Here is a 13,102-nt window from a genome sequence, read left to right on the forward strand (position 1 = left end):
TTCTTTTAAAGATCCTTTAGATCGGAAACTTGAATCTTATCTATGGAAAGCTTATTTATATTCTGGCTATATTCTTAGGCCTGCCATTTCTATGGCTGATGTTTCGGCTGCATCAACCTTTTGGTTGGATAGCTTAGCGCAACAGGAAACAGATCCTGATTTGTCTAGCATTGTTCGTTTGCTTCAACATGCTAATCATTTTATCTGTGATGCTATTTTTGAGATCATCAAATTGATGTTAAATCTATGTCTTTGGCTATTTTAGCTAGAAGAGCTTTATGGCTCAAATCTTGGAATGCTGACATGGTATCTAAGTCTAGATTACTATCTCTTTCTTTCCAAGGTAACAATTTATTTGGTTCTCAGTTGGATTCAATTATTTCAACTATCACTGGGGGGAAGGGAGTTTTTTTGCCTCAGGATAAAAGATCTAATGTAAATCTAAAGCTTCTAATCGTTTTCGTTCTTTTCGACAGAATAAAGAACAGAAAACCAATCCTTCCTCTAAAGTCTCTGGTTCCAATTGGAAACCTTCTTCAAGTTGGAATAAATCCAAGCCTTTTAAGAAACCAAAGTCAGCCCCCAAGTCTGCATGAAGGTGCGGCCCCCGATCCAGTTCCGCTGGTCGGGGCAGATTGAAATAATTCCAAGACATTTGGTCAGATTCTGTTCAGATTCAGAGTATTGTCTCTCAAGGGTATCGAATAGGATTCAGAGAAGGACTTCCTGTGAGAAGATTCTTTCTCTCTCACGTACCAGCAAATCTGGTGAAGGCTCAGGCTTTTCTGAAGCGTGTTTTAGATCTAGAGCTTTCAGGGGTAATAATTCCAGTTCCGTTTCAGGAACAGGGTCTGTTTTTTTTTTTTTTATCTATTCATTGTCCCAAAGAAAGAAAATTTATTTAGGCCAGTACTGGATCTGATGTTTTGTAAGAGTCCCAACTTTCAAGATGGTGACTATGAGGACTATTTTTCCTTTTGTTCAGCAAGGTCATTATATGTCCACGATAGACTTACAGGATGCATATCTTCACATTTCAATTCATCCAGACCACTATAGATTTCTGAGATTCTCTTTTCTAGACAAGCATTACCAATTTGTCGCTCTTCCATTTGGCCTAGCAACAGCTTCAAGGATCTTTTTGAAGGTTCTCACTGCCCTTCTGTCTGTAATCAGAGAGCAGGGTATTTTGGTGTTTCCTTATTTGGACGATATCTTGGTACTAGCTCAGTCTTTACATTTAGCCGAATCTCTCACAAATCAACTAGAGAGTTTCTTGATTCCTCAGACAAGGGTCACCTTTTTAGGTTTCCATATACATTCAGTGTCCATGACTCTTCTTCAGTCTTAGTCATTCCCTTCAGTGGCTATTTGCATGGAAGTTTTAGGTCTCATGACTGCAGCATCGGACGCGATCCCCTTTGCTTGTTTTCATATGAAAACTCTACAGCTTTGTATGCTGAATCAATGGTGCAGGGATTATACTCAGATATCATAATTGATATACTTAAATCCCAACATTCAACTCTCTCTGACTTGGTGATTAGACCATCATCATATAGTTCAAGGGGCTTCTTCTGTTCGTCCTACCTGGACTGTGATCACAACAGATGCAAGTCTTTCAGGTTGGGGAGCTGTCTGGGGATCTCTGACAGCACAATGGGTTTGGAAACCTCAAGAGGCGAGGTTACCAATCAATATTTTAGAACTCCGTGCTATTTTCAGGGCTCTTCAGGTTTGGTCTCTGTTAAAGAGGGAACCATTCATTTGTTTTCAGTCGGACAATATCACAACTGTGGCATATGTCAGTCATCAGGGTGGGACTCGCAGTCCCCTAGCTATGAAAGAAGTATCTCGGATACTTTCTTGTGCATATCCCAGGTGTAGACGATTGGGAAGCGAATTATCTCAGACCGTCAGACCTTACATCTGGGGGAGTGGTCTCTCCATCCAGATGTATTTTTTCACATTGTACAGATGTGGGGTCTTCCAGAAATAGATCTGATGGTTTCTCATCTAAACAAGAAACTTCCCAAGTACCTATCCAGGTCCAGGTATCCTCAGGCGGAGATGGTGGATGCTTAAGCAGTTCCTTGGTTTTACCAACCTGCTTATATCTTTCCGCCTCTAGTTCTTCTTCCAAGAGTGATCTCCAAGATCATTATGGAACAATCTTATGTGTTTCTGATAGCTCCAGCTTGGCCTCACAGGTTTTGGTATGCAAATTTTGTCCGGATGTCCAGTTGCCAGCCTTGGCCACTTCCTTTAAGACCAGACCTTCTGTCTCAAGGGCCGTTTTTCCATCAGGATCTCAAATTGTTAAATTTGAAGGTATGGAAATTGAACGCTTAGTCATAGAGGTTTCTCTGACTCAGTGATTAATACTATGCTACAGACTTGTAAGTCGGTTTCAAGGAACATTTATTATCGAGTTTGGAAGACCTATATTTCATGGCGTTCTTCTCATAAATTCTCCTGGCATTCTTTTAGAATTCCTAGAATTCTACAGTTTCTTCAGAATGGTTTGGATAAAGGTTTGTCTGCAAGTACTTTGAAGGGACAAATCTCTGCTCTTTCTGTTTTTTTTTCATAGAAAGATTGAGCTTCCTGATATTCACTGTTTTGTTCAGGCTTTGGTTCGTATCAAGCCTGTTATTAAATCACTCTCCTCCTTGGAGTCTTAATTTGGTTTTGAAGACTTTGCAGGCTCCTCCTTTTGAGCCTATGCATTCTTTGGATATTAAACTACTTTCTTGAAAAGTGTTGTTTCTTTTTGGCTATCTCTGCAGCTAGAAGAGTTTCCAAATTGTCTGCTCTCTCTTGCGAGTCTCCTTTTCTGATTTTCCATCTGCATAAGGCTGTTTTGCGGACTTCGTTTAAATTTCTTCCTAAGGTTGTGAATTCTAACATTAGTAGGGAAATTGTTGTTCCTTCCTTGTGTCCTAATCCCAAGAATACTCTTGAAAGATCTTTACATTCTTTGGATGTTTTAAGGACTTTGAAATTTCATGTTGAAGCTACTAAATATTTCAGGAAGACTTCTAGTCTATTTATTGTATTCTCTGGTTCCAGAAAAGGTCAGTAAGCTTCTGCCATTTCTTTGGCATCTTGGGTTAAAGCTTTTGATTCATAACGCTTATTTGGAGGCGGGACAGTCCCCGCCTCAGAGGATCACAGCTCATTCTACTAGATCAGTCTCCACTTCTTGGGCTTTTAAGAATGAAGCTTCAGTTGATCAGATTTGCAAAGCAGCAACTTGGTCTTCTTTGCATACATTTACTACATTTTACCATTTTGATGTATTTGCTTCTTCTGAAGCAGTTTTTTGTAGAAAAGTTCTTCAGGCAGTTGTTTCAGTTTGATTCTTCTGCTTATGTTTTAAGTTTTTTTCTTTAAATTTATGAGAAAAACATATTTCTTTGTGGATTTATTTTTTTCAGCAGAAAATGGCTGTTTTTATTTTATCCCTCCCTTTCTAGTGACTCTTCTGTGGACATCCACATCTTGGGTATTTCTATCCCATACGTCACTAGCTCATGGACTCTTGCCAATTACATGAAAGAAAACATAATTTATATAAGAACTTACCTGATAAAATCATTCCTTTCATATTGGCAAGAGTCCATGAGACCCACCCTTTTTCTGGTGGTTATGATTTTTTGTATAAAAGCACAATTATATTTCCAGTTCCTCTTTTTTTTGTATGCTTTTTTTACTCCTTTTTCTATCACCCCACTACTTGGCTATTCGTTTAACTGAATTGTGGGTGTGGTGAGGGGTGTATTTATAGGCATTTTGAGGTTTGGGAAACTTTGCATATCCCATACGTCACTAGCTCATGGACTCTTGCCAATATAAAAAAAATTAATTCATCAGGTAAGTTCTTACATAAATTATGTGTGATATATATATATATATATATATATATATATATACATTTTATTTTTTTATTTATCCATCAGGAATTATTCACTGCATTGCAAAAGATCAGCATGTAAAATAAATGTTTTACAAACATTTAAATTTTAATTTTGTTAAAAAATAATGACTCTTGAAAGTTTATACATAGTTGCAAACTCTGCTGCCATATAGTGTCTGTAGCATTCTATGGCAGCAGTGTTTTAAACAATGTTTTTACAATGTTAAACAATGTTTTTACAAATGTTATCTATAGTTAGAAGCACTGTTGCCATAGAATAGTGCAGACACTATGGGCCCGATCCGATATGCAGAGTCGCCTGCAAAAGCCGCACCGCCAAATTTTGCGCTGGTTTGGTATCACATATACGGCATAACCTAGAAGTTACGCTCGTATATGTCACCCTTCGGCCGTAGTTTTTTGGCCCAAAGAGTGGTATACCAAACCCGCGCAGTTTGGTATCCAATATACAGCTGATTAGAATAGCCAATAGAATTAGAGTAGCTCTTATTCTATTGGCTATTCAAATCAGCCAATAGAATTAAAGTAGCTCTCATCCGATTGGCTGATTTGAATTTGAAGGCTCAAATCAGCCAATAGGAATTCAAGGGACGCCATTTTTAATCGCGTACCATGAATTCCTATTCAGTGTACGGCGGCGATCGTATGAAGAGGATCCTCCACGCTCCATGGCTCCGGTCTTCAGTTCCAGCGTCGCCATCAGTCGTCAACTCCTCCGCTCCGGCTGGTTCCTGGAAGAAGAAGAGGTCGCCGCCTGGAAGAAGACTTCTCCGCCTGGAACAGGACCTTCTCCGCTGGTCTTCAGGACACGTAAGGAACAATTGGGGGTTAGACTTAGGTTTTTTAAGGGGGGATCGGGTGGGTTTTAGAGTAGGGGTGTGTGGGTGGTGGGTTGTAATGGGGGGGTTTGTTCTTTTTTTTTACAGGTAAAAGAGCTGATTACTTTGGGGCAATGCCCCACAAAAGGCTCTTTTAAGGGCTGGTAATAGAGCTGATTACTTTTGTAATTTAGTTTAGGGTAGGGACATTTTTTTTATTTTGGGGGGCTTTATTTTATTAGGGGGCTTAGATTAGGTGTAATTATCTTAAAATTCTTGTAATCTTTTTTTATTTTTTGTAATTTAGTGTTTTTTTTTGTAATATAGTTTAGTGTATTTAATTATATTTTAGTTTAGATAATTGTAGTTTATTTAATTAATTTATTGATAGTGTAGGTGTATTTGTAACTTAGGTTAGGATTTATTTTACAGGTAATTTGGTAATTATTTTAACTCGGTAGCTATTAAATAGTTATTAACTATTTAATAGCTATTGTACCTAGTTAAAATAAATACCAAGTTACCTGTAAAATAAATATAAACCCTAAAATAGCTACAGTGTAATTATTAATTATATTGTAGCTATCTTAGGGTTTATTTTATAGGTAAGTATTTAGATTTAAATAGGAATAATTTAGTTAATATTATTAATATTATTTAGATTTATTTTAATAATAATTACGTTAGGGGGTGTTAGGGTTAGACTTCGGTTTAGTGGTTAATATATTTAATATAGGTGGCGGCGGTGTAGGGGGATTAGATTAGGGGTTAATAAATGTAATTTAGGTGGCGGCTGTGTAGGGGGATCACATTAGGGGGTTAGACATTTAATGTAGCTGGCGGCGGTGTAGGGGGATTAGATTAGGGGTTAATACAGTTAATATAGGTGGCGGCTGGGTAGGGGGCTCAGATTAGGGGTTAATATATATAATATAGGTGGTGGCGGTGTAGGGGGCTCAGATTAGGGGGTAATACAGTTAATATAGATGGCGGCGGGGTCCGGGAGCGGTGGTTCAGGGGTTAATACATTTATTGTTTGGAGTGAGAGGGGGGATTGCGGATAGAGGGGTATACGTGTCGGGCAATATTTGGGAGGCGTGTTAGACAGTAACGGGAGATTTAGTATTTAAGTATGTTTTTTTAGGCGGCAGCAGTTTCTAAAGTGCCGTAAGTCACTGGCGACTCCAGAAATTTGTACTTATGCAGATTTCTGGACATCGCTAGTTTGTCAGACTTACGGCACTTTAGCAACTGCCGGCGCCGTATATGAGATAGCTCGCTGTGCGAGCTGAAATTACAGGCGGCGCAGGTTTCCACGCTTGTGCCGAAACCTGCTCCGTATATCGGATCGCGCCCTATATGGTAGAAAAGTTTGCAACTATGTATAATATTGCTATAAAAATTTTTGCAAACACAGCTGCCAGATGGCTAAGGACACGTGCACACTCCTGAGCTCACATAGGGTTATTGTTTTACAAAGGATACCAAGAGAACTAAGCAAAGTTGATAATATTAGTAAATTGGAAGGTTGTTTAAAATTGTATGCACTATCAAATTCATGTAAGTTTAATTTTGGACTTTACTGTCCCTTTAAAGAGCTCAGGAGTGTTCATGTGTCTTTAGTACTCAGTAGTCTTTTGCAACATTTTATAACAAAGCTACAAATAATGTTGCAACAAAACACTGCTGCCATAGACTTCATATATCTGATTCAAAACGAGACTCCATTAAAGTCTATGGGCAACTATGTTCCTGGGTTCGCACCGTCTCAAAGTCTTTTTTTCTGCATTAGGATGCGACCCTGAGAGCACAAAAGTTTTCTTGCGACCTGTAAAACGTGCGCAACTGGACACCCAATGGTAAAAAAAAGTATATGCTCCACGCATAATCTAGCCCAAAATAAACCTGTATAAATCAATGCAAGTAGACTTTTATTTAAAACAAAAAATATATTGACTCGAATGGTGTCTACCCTGGTGGAGTCATAAGAGCCAACTAAGAAATGTTCCATTTGAATGGACAAGGAAAAGGATTTGGTTGGCTGATAATCTTACTGTAGTAATTCTATGTGACAATTTATTTTCAAAAGCTAAGCTTTGTTGTCTTAAAAAGTACATTTGCCTTGCAGTGACTGAGAACAAATTAAGACAGTGGAACTGACTACATGAAATATCAAATACATTACTTTCTCCTGTTAAGTGTAGTCAGTCCACGGGTCATCCATTACTTATGGGATTATATCTCCTCCCTAACAGGAAGTGCAAGAGGATCACCCAAGCAGAGCTGCTATATAGCTCCTCCCCTCTACGTCATATCCAGTCATTCTCTTGCACCTAACTAAAGATAGGACGTGTGAGAGGACTGTGGTGTGTTAAACTTATTTTTTATTTCTTCAATCAAAAGTTTGTTATTTTAAACGGCACCGGAGTGTGTTGTTTGTTCTCAGGCAGCATTAGAAGAAGAATCTACCTGAGTTTGTCTATGATCTTAGGGGTCGTAACTAAGATCCACTTGCTGTTCTCGGCCATTCTGAGGAGTGAGGTAACTTCAGAACAGGGGATAGCATGCAGGGCCCACCTGCAAGAAGGTATGTGCAGTAAATTATTTTCTAAGGAATGGAATTGACTGAGAAAATACTGCTAATACCGATGTAATGTAAGTGCAGCCTTAAATGCAGTAGTAGCGACTGGTATCAGGCTGATATGTATGTATGTATACTCTGGGGTATTTCTGGGGAATGGAATTTCACTAAGAAAATACTGTCAATTTTAAAGTAATATTTGAGCCTGCACTGCAGTGAAAGCGACTAGCAGCAGGCTTATTAATAACACTTCATAATTTTCAATTTTTAAAATGTTTACTGGCATGTTAATCGTTTTTTCTGAGGTACTTGGTGATAAAACTTTATGGGCATGATTTTTACCACATGGCTGTCATTTTTTTCTGAATAAAAACAGTTTACTGAGCTTCCCCACTGTTGTAATATGAGTGGGAGGGGCCTATTTTAGCGCTTTATTGCGCAGTAAAAATTTAGTCACAGTCTTCCTATTTCTTCCTCCATGATCCAGGACGTCTCTACAGAGCCCAGGGGTCTCCAAAACTAGTTTTGAGGGAGGTAATCAGTCACAGCAGACCTGTGACAGTGTGTTTGACTGTGATAAAAACGTTTATTATTTCAACTGTTATCCGTTTTGGGTATTAAGGGGTTAATCATCCTTTTGCTGGTGGGTGCAATCCTCTGCTAACTTTATACATTTTCTGTTAAAATTTGGTTGTTTTAACATATTTGGTTCATTGTTAATTCAACTGTGTCACATTTTTATGTTTTCTTAAAAGCGCAGTAGCGTTTTTTATATAGCTTGTAAATTTATTTAAAAGTTTTTTTCCAAGCTTGCTAGTGTTATTGCTAGTCTGTTTAAACATGTCTGACACAAATGAATCTGTTTGTTCATTATGTTTAAAGGCCAATGTGGAGCCCAATAGAAATTTGTGCACTCAATGTATAGATGTTACTTTGAATAAAAGTCAAACTTTATATGTTAAAAAAATATCACCAGACAACGAGGGGGAAGTTATGCCGACTAACTCTCCTCACGTGTTAGTACCTTCGCCTCCCGCTCAGGAGGTGCGTGATATTGTGGCGCCAAGTACATCAGGGCGGCCCATACAAATCACTTTGCAAGACATGGCTAATGTTATGACTGAAGTACTATCTAAATTGCCAGAATTAAGAGGTAAAGGCAATCACTCTGGGGTAAGAACAGAGTGCGCTGATAATAATAGAGCCATGTCTGATACTGCGTCACAATTTGCAGAACATGAGGACGGAGAGCTTCATTCTGTGGGTGACGGATCTGATCCAAGTAAACTGGATTCAGACATTTCAAATTTTAAATTTAAGCTTGAGAACCTCCGTGTATTACTAGGGGAGGTATTAGCGGCTCTGAATGATTGTAACATGGTTGCAATTCCAGAGAAAGTATGTAGGCTGGATAAATATTTTGCGGTACCGGCGTGTACTGACGTTTTTCCTATACCTAAAAGGCTTACAGAAATTGTTAACAAGGAGTGGGATAGACCCGGTGTGCCCTTTTCACCCCCTCCTATATTTAGAAAAATGTTTCCAATAGACGCCACCACACGGGACCTATGGCAGACGGTCCCTAAGGTGGAAGGAGCAGTTTCTACTCTGGCTAAGCGCACCACTATCCCGGTGGAGGATAGCTGTGCTTTTTCAGATCCAATGGATAAAAAGTTAGAGGGTTACCTTAAGAAAATGTTTGTTCAGCAAGGTTTTATATTACAACCCCTTGCATGCATCGCACCTGTCACTGATGCGGCGGCATTCTGGTTTGAGTCTCTGGAAGAGACCCTTAGCACAGCTCCATTGGATGAGATTATGAACAAGCTTAAAGCCCTTAAGCTAGCTAATTCATTTATTTCTGATGCCGTAGTACACTTAACCAAACTTACGGCTAAGAACTCCGGATTCGCCATTCAAGCGCGTAGAGCGCTGTGGCTTAAATCCTGGTCAGCTGATGTGACTTCTAAATCGCTTAATATTCCTTTCAAAGGGCAGACATTATTCGGGCCCGGCTTGAAAAAAATTATCGCTGACATTACTGGAGGTAAGGGCCATGCCCTGCCTCAAGACAGGGCCAAAGCAAAGGCTAAACAGTCTAATTTTCGTGCCTTTCGTAACTTCAAGACAGGAGCAGCATCAACTTCCTCCGCTCCAAGACAGGAAGGAACTGTTGCTCGCTACAGACAGGGCTGGAAACCTAACCAGTCCTGGAACAAGGGCAAGCAGGCCAGAAAACCTGCTGCTGCCCCTAAGACAGCATGACGTGAGGGCCCCCGATCCGGAAACGGATCTAGTGGGGGGCAGACTTTCTCTCTTCGCCCAGGCTTGGGCAAGAGATGTCCAGGATCCCTGGGCGTTGGAGATCATATCTCAGGGATATCTTCTGGACTTCAAAGCTTCTCCTCCACAAGGGAGATTTCATCTTTCAAGGTTATCAGCAAACCAGATAAAGAAAGAGGCGTTTCTACGCTGTGTACAAGACCTCTTACTAATGGGAGTGATCCACCCAGTTCCGCGGTCGGAACACGGGCAAGGATTCTATTCAAATCTGTTTGTGGTTCCCAAAAAAGAGGGAACCTTCAGACCAATCTTGGACTTAAAGATCCTAAACAAATTCCTAAGAGTTCCATCGTTCAAAATGGAAACTATTCGAACCATCTTACCCATGATCCAAGAGGGTCAGTACATGACCACAGTGGATTTAAAGGATGCCTACCTTCACATACCGATTCACAAGGATCATTACCGGTATCTAAGATTTGCCTTCCTAAACAGGCATTACCAGTTTGTAGCTCTTCCCTTCGGGTTAGCTACGGCTCCAAGAATCTTTACAAAGGTTCTGGGCTCTCTTCTGGCGGTACTAAGACCGCGAGGCATAGCGGTAGCTCCGTACCTAGACGACATTCTGATACAAGCGTCAAGTTTCCAAACTGCCAAGTCTCATACAGAGTTAGTTCTGGCATTTCTAAGGTTGCATGGGTGGAAGGTGAACGTAGAAAAGAGTTCTCTATTGCCACTCACAAGAGTTCCCTTTCTAGGGACTCTTATAGATTCTGTAGAAATGAAAATTTACCTGACGGAGGACAGGTTATCAAAACTTCTAAATGCTTGCCGTGTCCTTCATTCCATTCAACACCCGTCAGTGGCTCAGTGCATGGAGGTAATCGGCTTAATGGTAGCGGCAATGGACATAGTACCATTTGCGCGCCTGCATCTCAGACCGCTGCAATTGTGCATGCTAAGTCAGTGGAATGGGGATTACTCAGATTTGTCCGCTCTGCTAAATCTGGATTAAGAGACCAGAGATTCTCTTCTATGGTGGCTTTCTTGGCCACATCTGTCCAAGGGGATGCCCTTCCGCAGGCCAGATTGGACGATTGTAACAATGGACGCCAGCCTTCTAGGTTGGGGCGCAGTCTGGAATTCCCTGAAGGCTCAGGGATCATGGACTCAGGAGGAGAGACTCCTTCCAATAAAAATTCTGGAGTTAAGAGCAATTTTCAATGCTCTTCTGGCTTGGCCTCAGTTAGCAACTCTGAGGTTCATCAGGTTTCAGTCGGACAACATCACGACTGTGGCTTATATCAACCATCAAGGAGGAACAAGGAGTTCCCTAGCGATGATGGAAGTCTCAAAGATAATTCGCTGGGCAGAGTCTCACTCTTGCCACCTGTCAGCGATCCACATCCCAGGCGTGGAGAACTGGGAGGCGAATTTTCTAAGTCGCCAGACCTTTCATCCGGGGGAGTGGGAACTTCATCCGGAGGTGTTTGCCCAACTGCTTCATCTTTGGGGCAAACCAGATCTGGATCTCATGGCGTCTCGCCAGAACGCCAAGCTTCCTTGTTAAGGATCCAGGTCCAGGGACCCGGGAGCGGTACTGATAGATGCTCTGACAGCACCTTGGGTCTTCAACATGGCTTATGTGTTTCCACCTTTCCCGATGCTTCCTCGATTGATTGCCAGGATCAAACAGGAGAGAGCATCGGTGATTCTAATAGCGCCTGCGTGGCCACGCAGGACCTGGTATGCAGATCTAGTGGACATGTCGTCCTGTCCACCATGGTCTCTGCCTCTGAGACAGGACCTTCTGATTCAGGGTCCTTTCAAACATCCAAATCTAATTTCTCTGAGGCTGACTGCATGGAGATTGAACGCTTGATCTGGCGTAAATACTTATATTGGTGCGAATCCAAGAGTTACTCATGGAGTAAGGTTAGGATTCCTAGGATATTGTCTTTTCTACAAGAAGGTTTAGAAAAGGGTTTATCTGCTAGTTCGTTAAAGGGACAGATTTTAGCTCTGTCTATCCTTTTACACAAACGTCTGGCAGAAGTTCCAGATGTTCAGGCTTTTTGTCAGGCTTTGACTAGGATTAAGCCTGTGTTTAAGACTGTTGCTCCGCCGTGGAGCTTAAACTTAGTTCTTAACGTTCTGCAAGGTGTTCCGTTTGAATTTCCTCGGCTCGAAGAGTCTCTGAGTTATCGGCCTTACATTGTGATTCTCCTTATCTGATTTTTCATTCAGACAAGGTAGTTCTGCGTACTAAACCTGGGTTCTTACCTAAGGTAGTCACTAACAAGAATATCAATCAAGAGATTGTTGTTCCATCATTGTGCCCTAACCCTTCTTCAAAGAAGGAACGACTTTTGCACAATCTGGACGTCGTCTGTGCCCTGAAATTTTATTTGCAGGCAACTATAGATTTTCGTCAAACTTCTTCCCTGTTTGTCGTTTATTCTGGACAGAGGAGAGGTCAAAAAGCTTCGGCTACCTCTCTCTCTTTTTGGCTTCGTAGCATAATACGTTTAGCCTATGAGACTGCTGGACAGCAGCCTCCTGAAAGGATTACAGCTCATTCTACTAGAGCTGTGGCTTCCATTTGGGCCTTTAAGAATGAGGCCTCTGTTGAACAGATTTGCAAGGCTGCAACTTGGTCTTCACTTCACACTTTTTCAAAATTTTACAAATTTGACACTTTTGCTTCTTCGGAGGCTGTTTTTGGGAGAAAGGTTCTACAGGCAGTGGTTCCTTCCGTGTAAAGATCCTGCCTGTCCCTCCCGTCATCCGTGTACTTTTAGCTTTGGTATTGGTATCCCATAAGTAATGGATGACCCGTGGACTGACTACACTTAACAGGAGAAAATATAATTTATACTTACCTGATAAATTCATTTCTCCTGTAGTGTAGTCAGTCCACGGCCCGCCCTGTTTTTTACGGCAGGTCTAAATTTTAATTAAACTCCAGTCACCACTGCACCCTATAGTTTCTCCTTTCTCGTATGGTTTCGGTCGAATGACTGGATATGACGTAGAGGGGAGGAGCTATATAGCAGCTCTGCTTGGGTGATCCTCTTGCACTTCCTGTTAGGGAGGAGATATAATCCCATAAGTAATGGATGACCCGTGGACTGACTACACTACAGGAGAAATGAATTTATCAGGTAAGCATAAATTATATTTTTTTATCTTAAAGAATCTTGGAAAATGTATGTTTTTTTATGTGAAGGATAGATAAGTTGTTTAACTTTAAATGGTATATATCAACCAATAAACATTACCAGGAAGCTCTTTTCAGCCAATGAGCATTAGTAGGCAGTACACAGCTGATACTGCTGTATTACTTCACATATTTTAGTCCATAAAAGCACATTTAAATGCTGTTCTTCCATATGGATTATAGTAAATGCTTGAGTGCAATGCCCCTATTACTTTATTTCAATCCTTAGTTGAATGTATTTATATGAACGTCAAGTTAAA

At 40.7% G+C, this 13,102-nt stretch overlaps 1 protein-coding gene across 1 annotated transcript in view; it reads left to right on the forward strand.

The window, feature by feature from the left end:
* SLC36A4 (solute carrier family 36 member 4) overlaps positions 1–13,102 on the forward strand; it is an 879,508-nt gene that overhangs the window by 390,446 nt on the left and 475,960 nt on the right.

This window comes from Bombina bombina, chromosome 3 (assembly GCF_027579735.1).
Source record: "Bombina bombina isolate aBomBom1 chromosome 3, aBomBom1.pri, whole genome shotgun sequence".
Taxonomy (NCBI): domain Eukaryota; kingdom Metazoa; phylum Chordata; class Amphibia; order Anura; family Bombinatoridae; genus Bombina; species Bombina bombina.